The 17,724-nt window shown below is 32.2% G+C and overlaps 1 protein-coding gene across 1 annotated transcript in view; it reads right to left on the bottom strand.

The window, feature by feature from the left end:
• The window catches only part of LOC118188525 (sodium/calcium exchanger 3-like), a 347,952-nt gene extending 330,643 nt beyond the window's left edge, over nt 1-17,309 (bottom strand). Inside the window, exon 1 of the mRNA XM_085809570.1 lies at nt 17,179-17,309. The gene's annotated coding sequence lies outside the window, so the exon portion shown is untranslated. The remainder of the gene's footprint in view (nt 1-17,178) is intronic.
• Between the last annotated feature and the right edge of the window lie 415 nt (nt 17,310-17,724).

The following is a 17,724-nucleotide window of genomic DNA, read 5'->3' as shown; positions in this document are numbered from 1 at the left end:
CCTCTACCAATTCAGAAGTCAAGCAACAAAAATCAGCGTTATATTTTCAAAATTTTGAAAATTTCAAAATTTTGAAAATATAACGCCGATTTTTGTTGTTTGACTTCTGAGTTAGTATTTGTTCGGCGTGTTATTGTGTCTTAATTTTTTTTTCTTTGTTTGTTTCTGGAAAGCTACGTTTTTGTTTCGCCTATGTTTTACTTATTTACTATCTTTTGAGCGCCAGACCATTTTCAAGTTCATGTTCACTTTTGAATACTACTCATAAAGAATTTTCAGTTGCTTGCAATTTTTAATTTTTGACTTATTTCAGTACCTCGAAGAAGGTCTTATTGTTTCCGTCATGCAAATTCTGTATGCTAAGAAAGAAATTGCTTCCACTCACTGCAGCGATATGTGTGTTGCAAGGCTCTCGTGAAAGAGATCCGATGTTACATCTTCGATTATTTACTCCCTTGTTTTTGCAAAAGTCCTTACTTGCGATAATTTATGATGTAATAATATAGCGAGTGTTTATGTACCGTTTGGCATTAAGACTTTGAACAGCTCATTTCAAGTACATAATGTAATAATTAGGATTGCTGGATTATGGAACAGCACTCTACGGCTATCTCAGTGAGAGGGGGGATGCTTTCGGGAAGGACGTTTTAAAATAAACTCTCTATTCACTTTACACGTGAGAAAATTTTGAAAGCTCCCATGCAACCAGCCCATTCGAAACTCATGTCGAACTACCAGCAAGCCAATTCCTCGGGATTCGAACCCAGTCTAACTTTAGCAATTTTACAGCTCGACCTGGTTTTCCCATATAGTATTACGATCTGTGTCTTGAGTTTCTTCGAATTAGTATTTAAAGTAGTCAGCTTCTTGTACTGCTCAAATATAAACTATTTGAGACGTCAAACTGGAATATAAATTCGAAGATTGCACACTGAATAATTTTTAATTTCTATGATATTTATACTTTATAATTTTTTAAGCATTTTTGTTGCTTTGAAATATTTAATGAAACTTTTTCTTATAAATGATAGACTGTGACCTGAAGTTTTAATTTTTTTCTTTTGTGTGCGTATGTGTGTGTTTTACTGCTGACAAGGGAAAATTTTTAACGAGTGGTGTTATGAGAAGCACTCTTTTATTCTACGATATGGAATAAAAAAGTGCTTCTCATAACTTTACTCGTTAAATTTTCGTCCGCTTTTCTTCACAGAGTATCGACCGGACGCTATTACTGTGGACAACAGCATGTTACCTGAGGCATTTCAATAAAATGAGAAAAAAAAGGACATTGATCTTTTCCTCCGAACTATTGTGTCTTTTAAATTAATTGAGATACTGGCATGAAAAATTAAAAATTTATAAGAAAACTTTGTTTCTGTATTACTTATTTAATTATATTCCAGTTTTCATGGTATCAACGCAATTACGTTTATAATTTTTACGGTATTTGGATATTATATGAGCTTACGCAAATAATTTCAGCATTTTATATTCGGGAATGCTCTGGAAATCTGTGAGAATGTCAAAGAAATTGCACATTTTGCTCATATGGCAGGACCTGTCCACCACCTAGGCTAATAAGATTCCAATTTCATTCATTTCTCATAAAATTTTAATTAATTGGAATTCTAATATATTTTACAGTGTAAGCAGTTGATTAAAATAATCTTAAATTTTTTAAAGCATTAAATATTATATATATATATATATATGCTTGCGTATGTGTTTGTGTAATATATAAAATATGAGAAAATATAATCTACTTCACGGATATATCTTTAATCTACTTCACACATACACACACATATGTGTGTGAAGTAGATTAAGCCATCCTAGGAAAATTCTAAAATTGTGTTAAATGAAACCTATTAAATTAAAAAAGCATGAAGCAAAAGTTAAAACTATTCGACATTATTTTTGAAAAAGATTTTTTCGAAAAATTTTAATTTCTTGAACGTAAGCTTACCAATCATATTAAAATTTTATAATACATTTTAGATTAGTCATATTTTCCCGCTCCAGACACAATTCTCAAGGGGTAGTAATCTGAAACATTAGAACCTGAATAATCCTAGAGAACTAAATTATGTTTCATTCCACATGAACCTTTGGGTAATTAAAGATAAAAAAAAATAAAATAAAATATAAAATGGAAATGAAAATTGAAAATAGAATATACAAATACAAAATTTATATACAATATTTATTCTATATATTATTCTATAAATTACAATGGCACGGAAACTCCAGTTAAATAATACATCAGTTTACATTGATAATACAATGGTCAAATTAACCGTAGAATTTAAACTTAATAAATCTTTTACAAGTAATAAATTTTCCAGTTATATGCATTATTGGCTCACCAGCGGCCGAGCGGTAAAAATCGCTAAACACTGGTAGATCGTTTCGGGGTTCGAGTCATGGCGAACGGGCTGGCTGCATGGGCGTTTTCGTGGTTTTCCCCATGCGTAACGTCGATACGAGCCGGTTTCTATTAAAAAACCTTCATGCGGCATCTCTCCCTTTATTAATCAATCATCTAGCTACACAGACATATTCATACATTCAAAAGAAATCCCCCTTCAATTATCTAGATTCAAAAGAACGTTCAAAAGAATTCAAAAGATGTTTGTCGATGTTATGTATGGCTTTACTTCTCAGAAAATAGAATTGGATTTATATTTTTTCCATTAACGATTGTCGCTAAAGATATACTTACATAAAATAGGAAACATCTAATTGATTAAGACTAAAGCGCAGCGGAATAAATCTTTTGATCTCTCTCTCACACACATATAATCACATGTACAAAGTAAATCGATCCCTGGCTTTCGATTTCTCAAAGTCACTCACTGAATCCAGAGTATCCTAGATCTTGCTTTTGAGCGGTATCTTAATGACTTCTTGGATCTTATGTCCACAGACGCAGACTAGGTGCTTAGTTTGTCGGAAATATGTCTGTCGTTAATAGCGACGAGAGAAATGCTTCAAGCTTTCTAGCCGAACCATATTATTTATTGCTGTTAATGACTTAGTTCTTGCTTTGACACGAGGCGCTTTTCTATTTGTTAATGGTGCAATATCTTCAAAAACTCAGACGTGATCTGTTTAACAGAAACAAAGCTTTAAAAACATAGTTGCAAAACATTGGATGGAGAAGCGTGGGGTTTTCTTATTTTTCTTATTGATGGATCTTTCGCTCTTCTGCTCAATGGTCTTTTGATAACTTTAACCAATGATTTCAGACGCATGAAAGTAAGTTACTAAAAATAAGAAGAAAGCTTATTAATGATTACTTAGCAACTAGATTAACGTGGCCTTAAATTTCTCCAAAGCGAGTCACTTTTGTGCGGATGTTACTCACCTTTCAGCTTACATCTCTTCTTTAATTTTCAAAATGAGTTGAATTCCTGTGAGCTAAAAATTCAAATCATAATGACACTTTTTTTTTTTTTTTTTTTTGTGCTGAGACTCAGTTTGTCTTTTTACCCCCAAATTCAGTTAGACTAAATGCGCTATTGTAAGCAACTGCAAAAAATTAATTGCTACTCTCTCAGAATGCGAAGAGCTAGAATTATTTCATTGCCATTCTATAGTTATAATAAAATGGATCAGAATTTTTTAATTTTCATGGACTTATTTAGTGTTTTAATTTAGACTTTAGCGAGTAACCTTTCGAAGCGACAACTCACCAAGGAATGTACAGAAAGGTTGATCATTAGTTAGAAATACAAGTACAGATACAGGTTGAAGCAGGGCCGGCATTTGCATATGTGGATATGTAGGTACCACCGCGCTTTGCAAATTGCTAAGCTTCTACCCTAATTGGAATTCCAAGGGAGGAACACCTGAGGATTTCGGTTCGTAGTGTATTATTCTGAGTGGCCACTTGCCGCACAGATACTATACGCTTACAAACATCTATGTTTTCTACGGAATGCGAACCCGGTACCTTCGGCACTAAGCTATATTCCGTCTTTGTGGTGAGAGTTGGTTATAGATAGAGAAAGCGGAATACTTCTTAAACATGAAAGTAGCTATTTTGGCCTTAATTGTATCAATATTAACTCAGAAAAAAGTGAACATAATGATAATTTTTTTTTTTTTTACCATGAAGAAGAAGAGTGAATATTCGTGAAATATTAGGTGCAAAACAGCGGCTCAAGTGTTGCTACTCTTCTTATTATTTGTTTAAATGATTTAAATATTTTTTTAAATAAAAGAATTTAATAAGCAGCACTAAAAATTTCTAAAAAAGTAAAAAAATTATCAAAATATTTAACTTCGATTGCTTATCTCGACAAAACAATTTGAATTCACTTGCCTGAAAAGCGTATAAAGAAATATCGCATTCCTCTGTGTGTCAACTGGTAACGTAACCAGTAGCACTTCTGACTAGCAATTATGAAGATATATGGTCCGAAATGAATGTTACCCGGTGAAGGAATAGCTGAGTTTTCATGTTTCTTATTCTGAAAATTCTAAGCCTCTACAGTGGCGCCCGAACTAAAATGAGGGGAAAATTAATTTGTCTCCACCTGCAATTAATCGACTACCCCTCATGATTCATTCCAGTCCATTTTTAACGGAAGCAGGGAGAATAAAAGGAATTATCGCATATTTTTGTGAACGGTTTGGTAGTGTAATTGGTACCACTTCCAATTAGTCGGTTGGAAGATCTGTTATTAAAGATCCGTGGAAAAGCATAGCTGAATTTTCCTGTTCTTGCTCTAAACTTTCCAAAAGTCTTTACAATGGGGACGAGTATTGTGGACGATAATTCGTCATTACTTGCTTTTAGACGACTGATTATCGTCGTGACTTTCTCCAATCGTCCTTTACGTGGGGGAGAATATAAGGAATTTTCGCATGTTTTCTTTCGTGGTGTAAGTTGCTGCACATACAGCTAGTAAATGGAAAATCTGTCGAATGAACCCCAGCGAGCTTAATTTCCATGCTTCTCGCTTCATAAACCTAATAGACTTTACAAGAGATGCCTTTGGAAAGAACTTCCTTAATTAAACTGATTTGAATTTCCAATGCCCAGGAGAAACTCATCTTAATAGTTCATGACAAAAGATTCATGTTCTGAGTTAATGGAAGCTGCAGTAATGAAATGATAACCTATGTGCAGTCATTTAATTATTACATCCTCCATTCAGTTAAATCATGCACAAGTCGGGAATCAAACCTTATACCAAGTACTAATGCTTTCAATGGCCTCATCCACTCGACCAGTTTCAGTATAAAATGCAACGGATCACAAACCTGATTCACTCAGCTTTTAAGACAATGCAGTTGCGATATTCAGTGATGACAATTACTAATGCAAAACTCTTTGCATTAATATCTCCTCGTTTACTACATTTTTTGTTGTCGTTTCTGAATAGTAAAAATTGTTTTATACTTTTCGTACACAGAACTATTGAAAACCATTCCTGTTCTGTTTCTAATATAGGCTTTTCAAAGGTGCTGTACCCCATAAATTTTCTTACAGATGCAGACAAAGGGAAAACAGATTACATTCAGCTCCAGTAAAAAAAGAGGACGTCTCATCCGAAAAACTCTCTTTTTCCCTCTCATGTCCAAACTGAATTATTGAGTAAGCGAGAGCTTTACCACGCATTCTGTAAAGAAACGACGGAATAGTAATGATGTTTCCAGTACTAAACAATCGAAATTTCCAATAGCATTCATTCTTTATACAAGGCTTCTTCAAATTTCGGTCCCTTTCTGGTATAAAATTATGGAAATTTTAGGGTAAATTTTGCTTAATTTTATTGCAAAACTGAAGTGTCTCTTTTATACTATTTTCCGTGTCTGGAAAAACCCGCGTTTGGTAAATTTATTCTAAGAATTATTTTAGATCAAATATTTTAAGACGTTTTTTGTGCAGCGCGATGCTTTAAGTCTTAAAACTTCAGACTGTAAAAGGATTTTGAGTTCGTCTCAAATAATGTGATAAACGTGCATAAAGTAAAATTTTTCAATAATAAGCACTCATAGGACCATGCATTTTATTAAATAAGAGAGATGTCTCTCATTCGGTCGGATCGAGAATTTTAAATTTCAAAAAAATATTTTAATCATTAATTCTGAATTTAAAAATTTTTTAGAACTACCATTTCATTTTGAGTAAATTTTATTTCTATATATGCTTCATATTACTACGTAATTTATAATTATTATTTGTAATTTATAGCTAAACAATTAATAAATTTGCACTTGAACCGCACGTACTGTTACTGAATTGCTTCTACATTTATTACGTGTATATTTTATACAAGACCAGCTTCTAAATTTTAAATTGGGCATAATTATAACAAAGAACAAATAGTAGCAAATCAAAGCATTACTGTTAAAGAGGAAAAAATAAATTAGATTGAAATACACTTCAGTTTTATTTAAAACAACCTGATAAATCCATTTTATCTTACTGCTCTTACATGCAGGTTGCTCAAAATAAATTATTAATTTAGACACTACTTCACTGTCTCTTTAATTTGCAAAATGCTGATCAAATTCCTTTCTTCTTTTATTTTCAAACTTTTCTTAATTTCAGAAGGCGCATTGTTCATTGTCATCAGTTCTTTAAATAAAATTTTAGTGTCTTCGTTAATTTTTTTCTATATTCAACTCAATATCAAATAACATAACGTTTGCATTATCAGTTTTTTTAAACAAATTCAAGAACTTTGATTTATATTCTTCATTTGGGTTAACAGAATTGGAAATGCTGAAGTAAGTTTGTTTTGCTTGATTAATCACTAAAAATTAAAAATGTTTAGAGCTCAAGCATCTAAAATGTCCAATAAACAGCATCTACATGTTTTACACATTTAGCCATATCATCACAAATTTGAGCTAAGGATGCTTTGGATAAAATGTGGCTGAAGAAAGAAATTATGTAGCTAGGTTTGTAACTTTGGATTATGCCTTGATGGGTAATATGCAGATGCGGCATTTTCAAAGAAAATGCAGTGTCGGCATTCATAAATTTTAGATCGGAAGAATGAGAAAAAGTATTGTCTATCAATATAATTTTTTTCATTTTCTTTAAATATTTTTGCATCGAATGATGGAAGCCAACGTGTCATTCGTAAATTTTAGTTTACTTCTCGTTCTATACGAAGCTTTTCTGAAACAATACGTTCAAAACATCGATGATTCGTTTAATTTCTAATTATAAATGTCTACGAAATCTCCTAGCACTCTGCAGCATAACATTATAGTTAGCGTCTTTTTTATGTCTTTTCTTCAAGACCATTTTCCTATTTAAGCACATGATGTTTTTGGAAATAACTGGATAAAATAATACAATTCCCTCTAAGTTAAAAATACAATTTTCATCATAGGTTTCACAAAGCAGTTGTAGTTTTTGTACCCAATATTCGACTTCTTATAGATTAACTGAATTATCTTTTTCTGAAATAGATTTGAAGGCAAGATTTGGGCTCAAATAAAACTCCTCTAGATACCCATTTGAAGCTTGAACGCCTTCGGTGCTTATAAATTCTACCATCTTTAGAAGGTTTCCTTTTAGAACTGAGCTAATAATGGGAATAGCTTTTGAACGTATAGTAGAAAACAATATAAATAATAGAGGATCAATATTTTGGGAAATTACTTTCCTTAATTTTAAAATTTTCAATTTTCCTTTGAATTTATAGCTCATAGCTTGAAAAGTTCTTGTTTGGTTTTCAATATATTGATAATTTAAGGTTTACTAACCCCAAATTATTAAGATGTCACCTAAGATCCTAACAGAATGTTTTCCTTGATCGCAGCTTTAATTAAACTCTTTCTTTCAAAGTTAGTATTTTTCTTTTAGTAAAAGCCACCACGAAAATGAAAAAAGTCATCTTGATAAGTATTTAACCAAATGGGCATTAAAGCATTATTAGTGGGAATATAGAATTTTCCTTTTCTACATTTTCACAAACTGGTATATTGCACTATACGTATTTTGAATATATGCTTTTATGCGGAGACCAAAAAATATTTACCTCAGTCTTTAACTCAAAGGTATTCTTTATTTTCCTGTCCCTTTCTTTCTTTCAAGGAAACCTAAATGCTATGAATCAATACTTTAGAGAAAAGAAAGCTATCTCTTATTTGGAGTACATGCTAGATTCCAAATTATTTTGAAAAACAAATGGCTTAGATCATGTTTCTTCTCGTGTAAAAAACAACGAAAAACAATTTGATGAGCATTTCTTACTACCTCAAACATTGGCTTAAAGAAATGTTTGAATTCATTTAACAAATGGTACCCTTGTACCATCAATTCGAAGAAATGGGGTGAATTCATTTATATCACCTTATATCCTCCAATTAAACACGTTTTAAAAAATTATTTTAAAATTAATTCCTTAAACCTATGCATTGCTTGAGGTCAAACATGATATAAATACTGGGTAAACAAAATTTTTGCTCAGTTTTCGTAGGTGACGAACACAAAATCACAAGACAGCAGCGGAACTTATTTCATATCCATGTGGTAATCAGCGAGTAGGTAGGAATGAATCCTTTTAGACCCGGACATCATTGATTGAAGCTTATTTTTGCTTCAAAGAGTTTTACCGAAATCAAGAATGAAAAGTTATTATTGTACCTTGTTATGTTACAACAGATGCGGAGAGAAGTGAAAGTTGAAACCATAACAAAAATATTAAAGAGACATATTTGAAACAACATGCTTTTGCTGATAGCACATTAAATATACGTTTAGAGGATTCCGAAATGATGACTTAAATTATAAAATCTGTTTTCAACAGCCTTCTGTTGAAAATGACGACAATGTACGTGCATTAATGACCAAGCATTACAAGTGCCGAGAGGCTTAAGATTGACAGTTCGTCTGGATTTTCCGATTTATAGAAACTTGGATTCACATCCAAACTCGGCACATAGATGCCGCATTGTTTGACGGAAAAGAATAATCTCGACGGTACCTCTGCGGCCATTTCCCTGTCTGCTCGACGCCATGAAAAAGAGTTATTTTTAGATCGACGCGTAATAAGGGATGAAAGGGGAATCCTATGCAAGACTATCCAATGAAAAAATGCTGAAAATAAGCAGATAAAATAACAGAATCCATGAAAAGTGCTGGTTTCCATCTAACGACTGTTTCTATTGGATGAGACTGCAGAAGAATCATTAACTGCTAATGTTTCCTATTGGGTTAAACACAGATGCCGAAAAAATATTCTGAGCGAAATGAGCACCAAACTCCATATGCAAATTCACCGCCCAGTTCTGGCTACCCGAAAGAGAGTTATCTTCCATCAAGACAACATCAGATCGTAAGTTGTTCAAGTAATGCGGTAAAAACTGAAGAAGTTAAAATAAAAAATCCTCTAGCAATCACCGCATTCTCCAGACCTTTCTTCTATAGACTTTTATCTGTTCCCTTTCCGCAAAATTGTCTAAATAGCAAGACGTTTGATTCTGCAAAAGCTACCTGATAGGGTCCTTCGTAAATCAAACACGGAGTTTTTAAGGAGAAAGAATCCACAAGTATGCGAAACAATGGATTGCAGAAAACAGCGCATAGAAACAAGCCTGTGTTCTTTCAAATATGTATGCTTGTGTCAAATGAAGAAGGATCAGGATTGAAATTCTGCAATCCATCAGGCTTGAAAGTCGCAAGCTTCCATCAGGCTTGAAATTCTGTAATCATCAGCTAAAACAAAAATTAGGACTTTAAATTCGTCAGAAGGTTTCCCTGCTTATATATTGGGACAATAATAGCTTTCTTCCAGATTGCTGTTACGTTAGAGTTCTAGGTTCTGTTGATCAGTATTAAAAGCACTGAACGACCATTAGGCCCCAAATTCTGCGTGAAGACTGTCTGGGCCGGGGCTCTTCCTATTTTTAAGTAATTTAACACCGAGTCTTCGAGTTCAAATTTGGTAATGTCGGTCCTAAACACCATCTGATGCGGGCCAAGACAAGTTATAGCTCTGTGAATATTACTTTCAAACATTTTTTGAATTCTCCTGGAATCTTGACTCAGTCTTTGTGATTTAGAATAAAGCGAGATAAAAGCATTTTCAGTATCTCTGTCACTAGTTAAAATTCCATGACGATCCTTGAAGGGGATCCAAGTAATTCGGGGAGGGCCAGCCCTTAAGTTGCTAACATACTTAAAATCTTCCTTAGAATCATATTTATAATTCACTGTACTGACAAAAGAATTAATACTTTTCCGCTTTGCCTCATAACTCATAGTGCTGTCATAATCATATCACATCATCATCAAAATTTTACATAAGATAAAAGAAAGAGAGACAAATTAAGGCACATAATAAGTATTCAAAGTAAAAGGTTCTTACTTTTGTTTAATCAACTGAAATTTTCATTATTTTTATTAACCTATCTTCCAGAAAAAGGAACGATATCATATATATAATATTAAGATACAGCAAACGTTTTGGTATAAGAGTGTATAAAGTACTTCTCCCGCCTTCTTCGCATGCCTTCGTGGTGTGGTGGTCAGCACGCTCGGCGCGTATTCGAGAGATCCATGGTTTGAGTCCCGGCGAGGGCATTGCTCCTTTTTCATCTTTCTCTTGCTTCTAAATAACCTAATGTCTCTACAAATGTATTCCAGTTGAAGATTAAATGGAGAATAAATAATTATTTATTCCAAGTATGTTTTTCAGGAGTAAGAAGGCATATGCTATTTTCGGAGAATTGTGCAAGCGTTTACTTTAGCGAGGATGTTTAGCAAAGAGTTTCTATTGAGAATTACTGAAATAAACATGCTTTGTTAAAGATGATATTGAATAAAAACGAAAATTAAAATTATATATATATATACATAGGCATGTGTTTGTGTGCATGTGTAGATGTACGTATTGGATGGTTTAGACGCACGAAACGCAGTAGATGTTAACAAGACAGCCAATTTAAGAACTTAATGGAGTACTAACACCTTAAGCGGAATTTTATTGTTGATATCATCATATTTTTAATACAGCCACAGATAACATGAAGCAAAAAGTGCCCTTTTCATGAATAGTTATCTTTCCATTTTTGCTGTTTTGAGAGTATTTAAAGAAAGGAGCAGCACAGGACATGTTTGCAAGCTAGAAAGTCCTATGAAGGTTTGGTTAAGATTGATTAAATTTTGATTTTCACTTTGATGGATATGATTCTTTGCGTTTGAGTTCGGAAAATTTTAAATTATTATTATTAGATAAAGCGTTCAGGAAGTTTCTGCGGTATTGCCTTAATACAAAGATCAAATGAGAATGAATAACTTTGAAATGACGCAATTTAGAACGATATTTTACAAGTAGTCATTATTTTCAGGCTGAAAAGAGAAAGGAACGAAATTAAAAACAAGAATTAAGGGTGGATTGCAAAATTAAAACTAACATTATATTTTACTTATTTTTATCGATTTTTTGCATGGCGATAAGGAATTCTGATTGCGACAAGGAATTACTTAATTTTTTCAGTGGTAATAGTTTGCGAAATGCTTTCATGTCCATCACAATATTATCCCGAATTCACTACCATTTCCAGGCTGGATGACAGATGAGAAATATTACATGTGCAAGCGATTTCTGTTGAGAAATAGACAAAAAAATCTTCACAATGTCTGTAACAAATCTCACAGCAGTCTTATGCTGTCAAAGGAAGCTGCAGTACAGGATATTACAGGCAGCGAAGCTGCAGTCGTTTCATTATAGATACAAGCGAGGTCTCTATACAGGTGACTTTCCCCGACTTTCATGAATGGCATATTGCACAGATACTTCCATTGCACGTGTCTTATGGACGGAAGAAGTGTATTTCACATGTGACGGGATCTTTAACTGTCATAACTCTATGTGATGGCAATCCAATCCTCGAGCTCTATCTACGGAGATATTGATATGTTCAGTATTATAAATATTTGTAGTGTTGTTTAAATTTGATGTGGCGTCTAAGAGTGATTAGTCACTACTTAAAGGCATAACGTAAGAGAAGGGAATAAGGAAAGTTGATATACTTGGGGGTAACAGTAGTAAACCGTTTTTTGTCATTCTCGGCTCGAAGATATCCTGAAGCGAATTCATAAGAGTTGGGTTTAGACCTTCAATTTTAGAACATTCAAATAGCCTTTATAATAGTATAAGTACATTTCTTCAAGACCTATATTAGGATTTAGGATTTAGGAACGGGAAAGACGGGCACCACACCTTTACCATTTGGTTAATTGGTTTAGCGCCGTCTCCCCACTAAGTGATCCCAGCCGTTTATTGATATTAAAGACCTATATTAATCGTTTACCATCTAATAATTTATTTTCCTCAATAACGTGTGCTTTCAGAAAAACGCATATAAATAGTTAAATTTCCAAGATTGCCGGCTCTTTTCTTGGTTAGGTTTAAGCATCAATTAAACAAACATGCATAATGAGGCAAAATATCAGAAAGGGCACCTGGAGTCATATCTATCAACATTAGTTGCAATTTTGGGTTTTGTTTTCTTCTGTCATTCAAATATATTAGAATCCGTATCTTGTAAAGCACTGAGAAAAGCTATATATTGCAAATATTACGTCAAGAATTATACTCATCTGCACTATAATGAATTAAAACGAAATTAATTTCACTCTCAAAGATTAGAACTTGGTCTCTAAGGTAAACTGCTGCGGGAGTCTAAAATAGGTTTCCAAGCAAATAACGGTGAAGGAATTAGTTGACTACTGTCTCAGTCAACATTAGAAATGGCTAGAGAACATTATATCTTATTTACTTAAGGGACAGCTAAAAGAGGTTTTATGGAAGATGAATAATTTTTGGATACCGGTGGTTCTTTTAATGACTCTGTTCCTTCTACAATTAGTTGATCCCAGTTATTCTTGATAAAATCATAAACTGGATACTGTACAATTACAAAAGTGATTATTACAGTTTCGTAGCTTAATTTACAAGGAGTAAGGAACTAATTATCGCAAATACAGATTTATTCCCCACATATACTGAGCCCACTAGGGAAATAAAATTATTTTGAAATAATATGTTTATTGGAAGAACAAAAAGCGAAATGTGAGGGCAAACAATAGAGATACGCAAGTTTCATCAGAAAACGAACGATTTTTGTGTACAATACATTTGTGTACATACTTATTCGTATAAATATTTTTGTGTACATACTTATTTGTATAAATATTTTTGTGTACATACTTATTCGTATAAATATTTCTGTGTACATACTTATTCGTATAAATATATACACCTATATATATAATTTATATATATAATTTATGACAGGTATGTTCCTGAGTGGTTTCTCCCGGGATGAATACGAGAAATGAAAAACTCCTGAAAGAAGGAAAAAATCCGAAATGAAAAATATTCGCAAGTTTTAGTTAAATCAAATATCCTTCTCTATAGAGGAAAACCAACAATGGAAGCCCTCTAGAAATGAGGAAGAAATATGAAATGGAGCATTAACATATAATTATGTGTTTTAGCTATATTGAACGTCCCTCTCTCCAGAGGGATACGAGAAGCAACAAGAAATACGAAATAAAAATTCATGACAAAAAGCTAAATAGTGATTTTTAGAAATAAGCATACTAATAACTTATAAGGATAACCACTGGATTATATGCAACATAGAACGCATTTAATATTTCAAACAGACGGAACAAGGAAATCCTGAATATCTGTTCTGCTCTAAGAAATACAGTAAGAACTTCCAAATTTTCACTTCGAATGTAATATTCAGCTCTAAATCCCACACATTCTCTGAAACGAAAAGTATGAAAATTCTATCAGGCTATAGTGCGTTGTCCTAGGGGCTTTTAAAGGCGTTTTCTTTTTATCAGGCTTTCAAAACAGAATTTCAGTCACCATTCTATATTTTTCGAAAGAAATATTTAGGCAGCGACTGTGGCTGAGTGAACAAAACTGTGGAATATTGATGATTCGTTTAGAATTTTGTTCCCAGCAGCTGAATGTATAGCTGACTAGGGCTTTCGTAATTCTTTCCTATGTATAAGTTGTGTTCTTCCTTTGTATAATAATATGTATGATCCTTTGTTCCTATGTATAAACTTACTTTCAGGAATTCTCATAAGAAAATATTCTTTTTAGGGGGATTGCTGTTTTTGTTTTCTGTTTTAAATTTTAAAAAATTGTTTATTTAAACTACTTATGAACGCTTTGCAATAAACAATCCGCTACTGACAGATTAATCGAAATTTTTAAGGCCGCTAGCCTTGTTGAGAGGGTTTGGGATACTCATGGTTTTTGGATACATTTGGTCCAAGATCCAAAGGAATTTAATCTCAAATATATTTTGTATTACGTATGTATTTTTTTGTACTGGGAATTGGCATTGCCTAATATTATCAACTATTTTATTAGCTACTTGTTATTTGTGCTACTTATAACGTGGCATTTAAATTTCCCATTTGGATTCAGATATTTTCCTAACCAACTTTTAACAATTTAACAAACCTTTTTTAGTTCTGCGAAGTTTAATTTTACAAATCACGGCTATAATGTGATGCAAAAGAGTAAAATATGGTCGTTACTAATAATTTAAATAGATCTTATTTAGCGTAGAACAGATCCTTACGATTTCTTTCCAACTTCCATAGAAAAGGGTTTGTTAGATAATACTGTTCCTTTGTAAAAAAAAGTTTTTTTTTTATTAAAATATAGTCCAATGGTAAAATGAAAAGATTCGTTATGACCATCAGGAACTGACTTATGTAAATATTTTACATTTAAGTTTATATTTTAATTGTTCATCACAAAAAGGATTTACAGATCTCATTATCTTATAAACAAAAATTCACAAATTGATGATTTAAAAAGGAATAGTTCGAAATAGCTTATTATACTACATCCAGTTAGATGAAATTAGCTGATAAAGTATAATTTCTAAATATCATATTGTACATAGAACCTGATCAAATTCCAGCTTCGAATATATTATTTTTAGGCCACAATTACATTATCCCGAAATTAAAGCAAATATTGCGCCTATAAAACAGAAATTTGTATCATTGCATATAGTACACTTAGCATACTTATAAAAAGGAAATATATTATATTCTGCACGCATACGTACATAAATGTTCACGCCACCAGTGCCACTTATGTAATTTTGGGAGTGGGGTGGGGTTTGTTATGTAACAGAAAAGGTACTTGAAATTTAAAAATAGAAGTTTGAAAATCAGGAAAAGAAGATACTGAGTCTACTTTATAAATCAGGCTTTTTTAAAAAAAACTCAAATCATTTGAGTAATTAATTATAAAATGTATACGGAAATTACCTATCTAAATTGTCTATTTTTTATGAGATTTAGTATGGAATTAGAGGGCCTTCTTCTGCTGCATTTTCATGGTCAACATATCCAGCTAGAAAGTTTCCTCTCACGAAAGAAACCTAATAACGTTACTACTTGAGATAATGATTTAATCTAGAAATAAATAAAAATACTGCACAGTTTAATATTATATTTTACGTACAGCAAATCTAAAGCTATTATGAGGTAATTCTGCATTAGTTTCTAAATAAAAAATATGCGAACATGAAGTAGAAATGATACTGAAGTTGAATAAAACATATGAAGTTGTACAGATGTTATTTTGTACTGATAATTTTTTTTTATATTAAGAATTTAATTTTATTTTCCATTCTGATTTCAGTTCCCGCCAAAATGAAAAATTTAAATGACGTATATGCAAATCTAAATGAGTTCGAAAATAGTATTTAAGTAGCAGAATTTACGAGTTCGCAGTAGAAGAGTTAGTTACGAATTTATGCCGCGTACTTGCAAGTAGCTTTGTTGCTGAATATTTTGTGCTAGCCACTTACTTTAATTTATGTTGATATTCTAGACTCTGCTTTGCTGTGTACAGCCGATAAAGCGGATTTAGATTGAAGTAGGAGCTAGTCGTATAGTTAATATGGAATTTATTCTAATTGTATGTACTGTTTCGTGTTAAGTTATTTAGACACAAGTGGTGGTTAAATTGTGAGCGCCGAGTGAGTGCATGACCTGTTTAGTTAAAATAAAAAGGTTGTTATAACCTTCGTCCGCAGTCATATGTTTTTTTTTTTTTTTTCAAGACATAGCGAAAATTCGCTACTTCGTCTTCAATAGGATCTACATTTTATGCTCCCAAAAAGAACTAATCTATATAAAGTTGATAATACATCTGCCTTTGAAATGCTGGGAATCTGAAGTAGAAAATGAAAGGCAAGAGAATTTGAAAGATCTAAAAAGTACGTTTCATATAGCAAAATGTTAAAATATATTTAAAACTGATTTCAGTAATTGACCTTGAATTAAAAACGAAACTTTTAAGCACGTTTTAAGAGCCCTAATTAAACTCTTCTTGTCTGAGTAAATTGAGAAACGGTTAAAATTGATTATATACTATCAAATAATAACCCAATTTTTATCAAAATATTATATGAATGATATTACACGAATAACGAAAATATTAAGTAATGATAATGCTGATTAAACTTAAAAACATGCCTTGTCTTTACTAAATAAGATTAAAGTATGTTCGTATTTTTGAATTAGTTTATATTATTTTTATAGCTTTCTAAAACTGCTTGCTCACTATCTGCATTATATTCACTAGCTCTCATGGCTGAAGCAAGTTTCAGTTCAAAGTTTTTGACATTTTCAGAAATTTAAGTTTCTAAAATATCCAAGGAATTTTAATATTCTCATCTGCATAAATATGATAAAAATTACTACAACTATGCTTACGAAAATTGTAAAGAGTTTAAAGAAAATATTAACTAAAATATAATAAACGAAATCTGAAATTGTAAAATTAAAACCATTTTGAATATATATAAAACATTAAAATATCCATAAACATTATTCAGTCCTGCATTAAAAAAGGTCATAATATGCACACCTGAATATTAAAATCGTATCTTATATTTTTAGTTAAAAAAATATTTGACTTTCGTGAAATCACTGATATTAACTAATGTTAAACAAAAGTGACTTTATGTCCGTTAATTACATTTTCAGATACTTATTCAGACATTTTTCATTTACCTTTCGACGATCTTCCTTTGTTCCACAGATTTAAAGATTCAGCTCAGCGCGAAAATTTGTTCTCTATAAATAAACCATTCAAAAGGCGCGCCTTAATCGATCAGAAGAGAAAAAAAGCGCTAAGAACTTACCGAAGGTCAAGGGTCATAAACGTCCACGCACCTTGTCACCGCATGTTCTGCTTCGGGATGCTGTTTGGAGGAAATATTTTTAGTCTCGCCGCTAGAGTGCGCTTTTGTAGACGAGGCTGAGCTCCAAGAAAAAACGTCATCCTTTATTTGATACGATATGATAATCGGCGAGGAGGCTTAATGGAGTGAAAGATATCATCATTTTCAGCCGCGCGGAAAAAAAAAAAAAAAAAGAGTGTATAGTCACACATTACAATAGTTATTTAGGAAGGATCGTTTCCACGGTGGGATGGAATCGATTGCTTGACACATTTCTTTGGGGAATTTGTTATACCTTTTAGTACCACACGACGAAGAACAGTTAAATTTATAATATTCATTTTGGTAAGATATGCTGTTTAGTAAATATTATGCAGTCTTTAATAATGTGAACAAATAAATTAGAAATACGTATGTCTTAATGATTTAGTAGTAGTTTAATAATCTAGATACTAAACATGTTCACTTTCACGAAGTCTTTAAGCTGCATTTAGACTGAAAAAGAAC

Source organism: Stegodyphus dumicola, chromosome X2 (genome assembly GCF_044657685.1).
Source record: "Stegodyphus dumicola isolate Sdum_Otavi_A_Nest chromosome X2, ASM4465768v1".
Classification (NCBI taxonomy): Eukaryota; Metazoa; Arthropoda; class Arachnida; order Araneae; family Eresidae; genus Stegodyphus; species Stegodyphus dumicola.
Note: the sequence above shows the minus strand (reverse complement) of the source record. Positions and strands in the feature narration are given on the sequence as shown.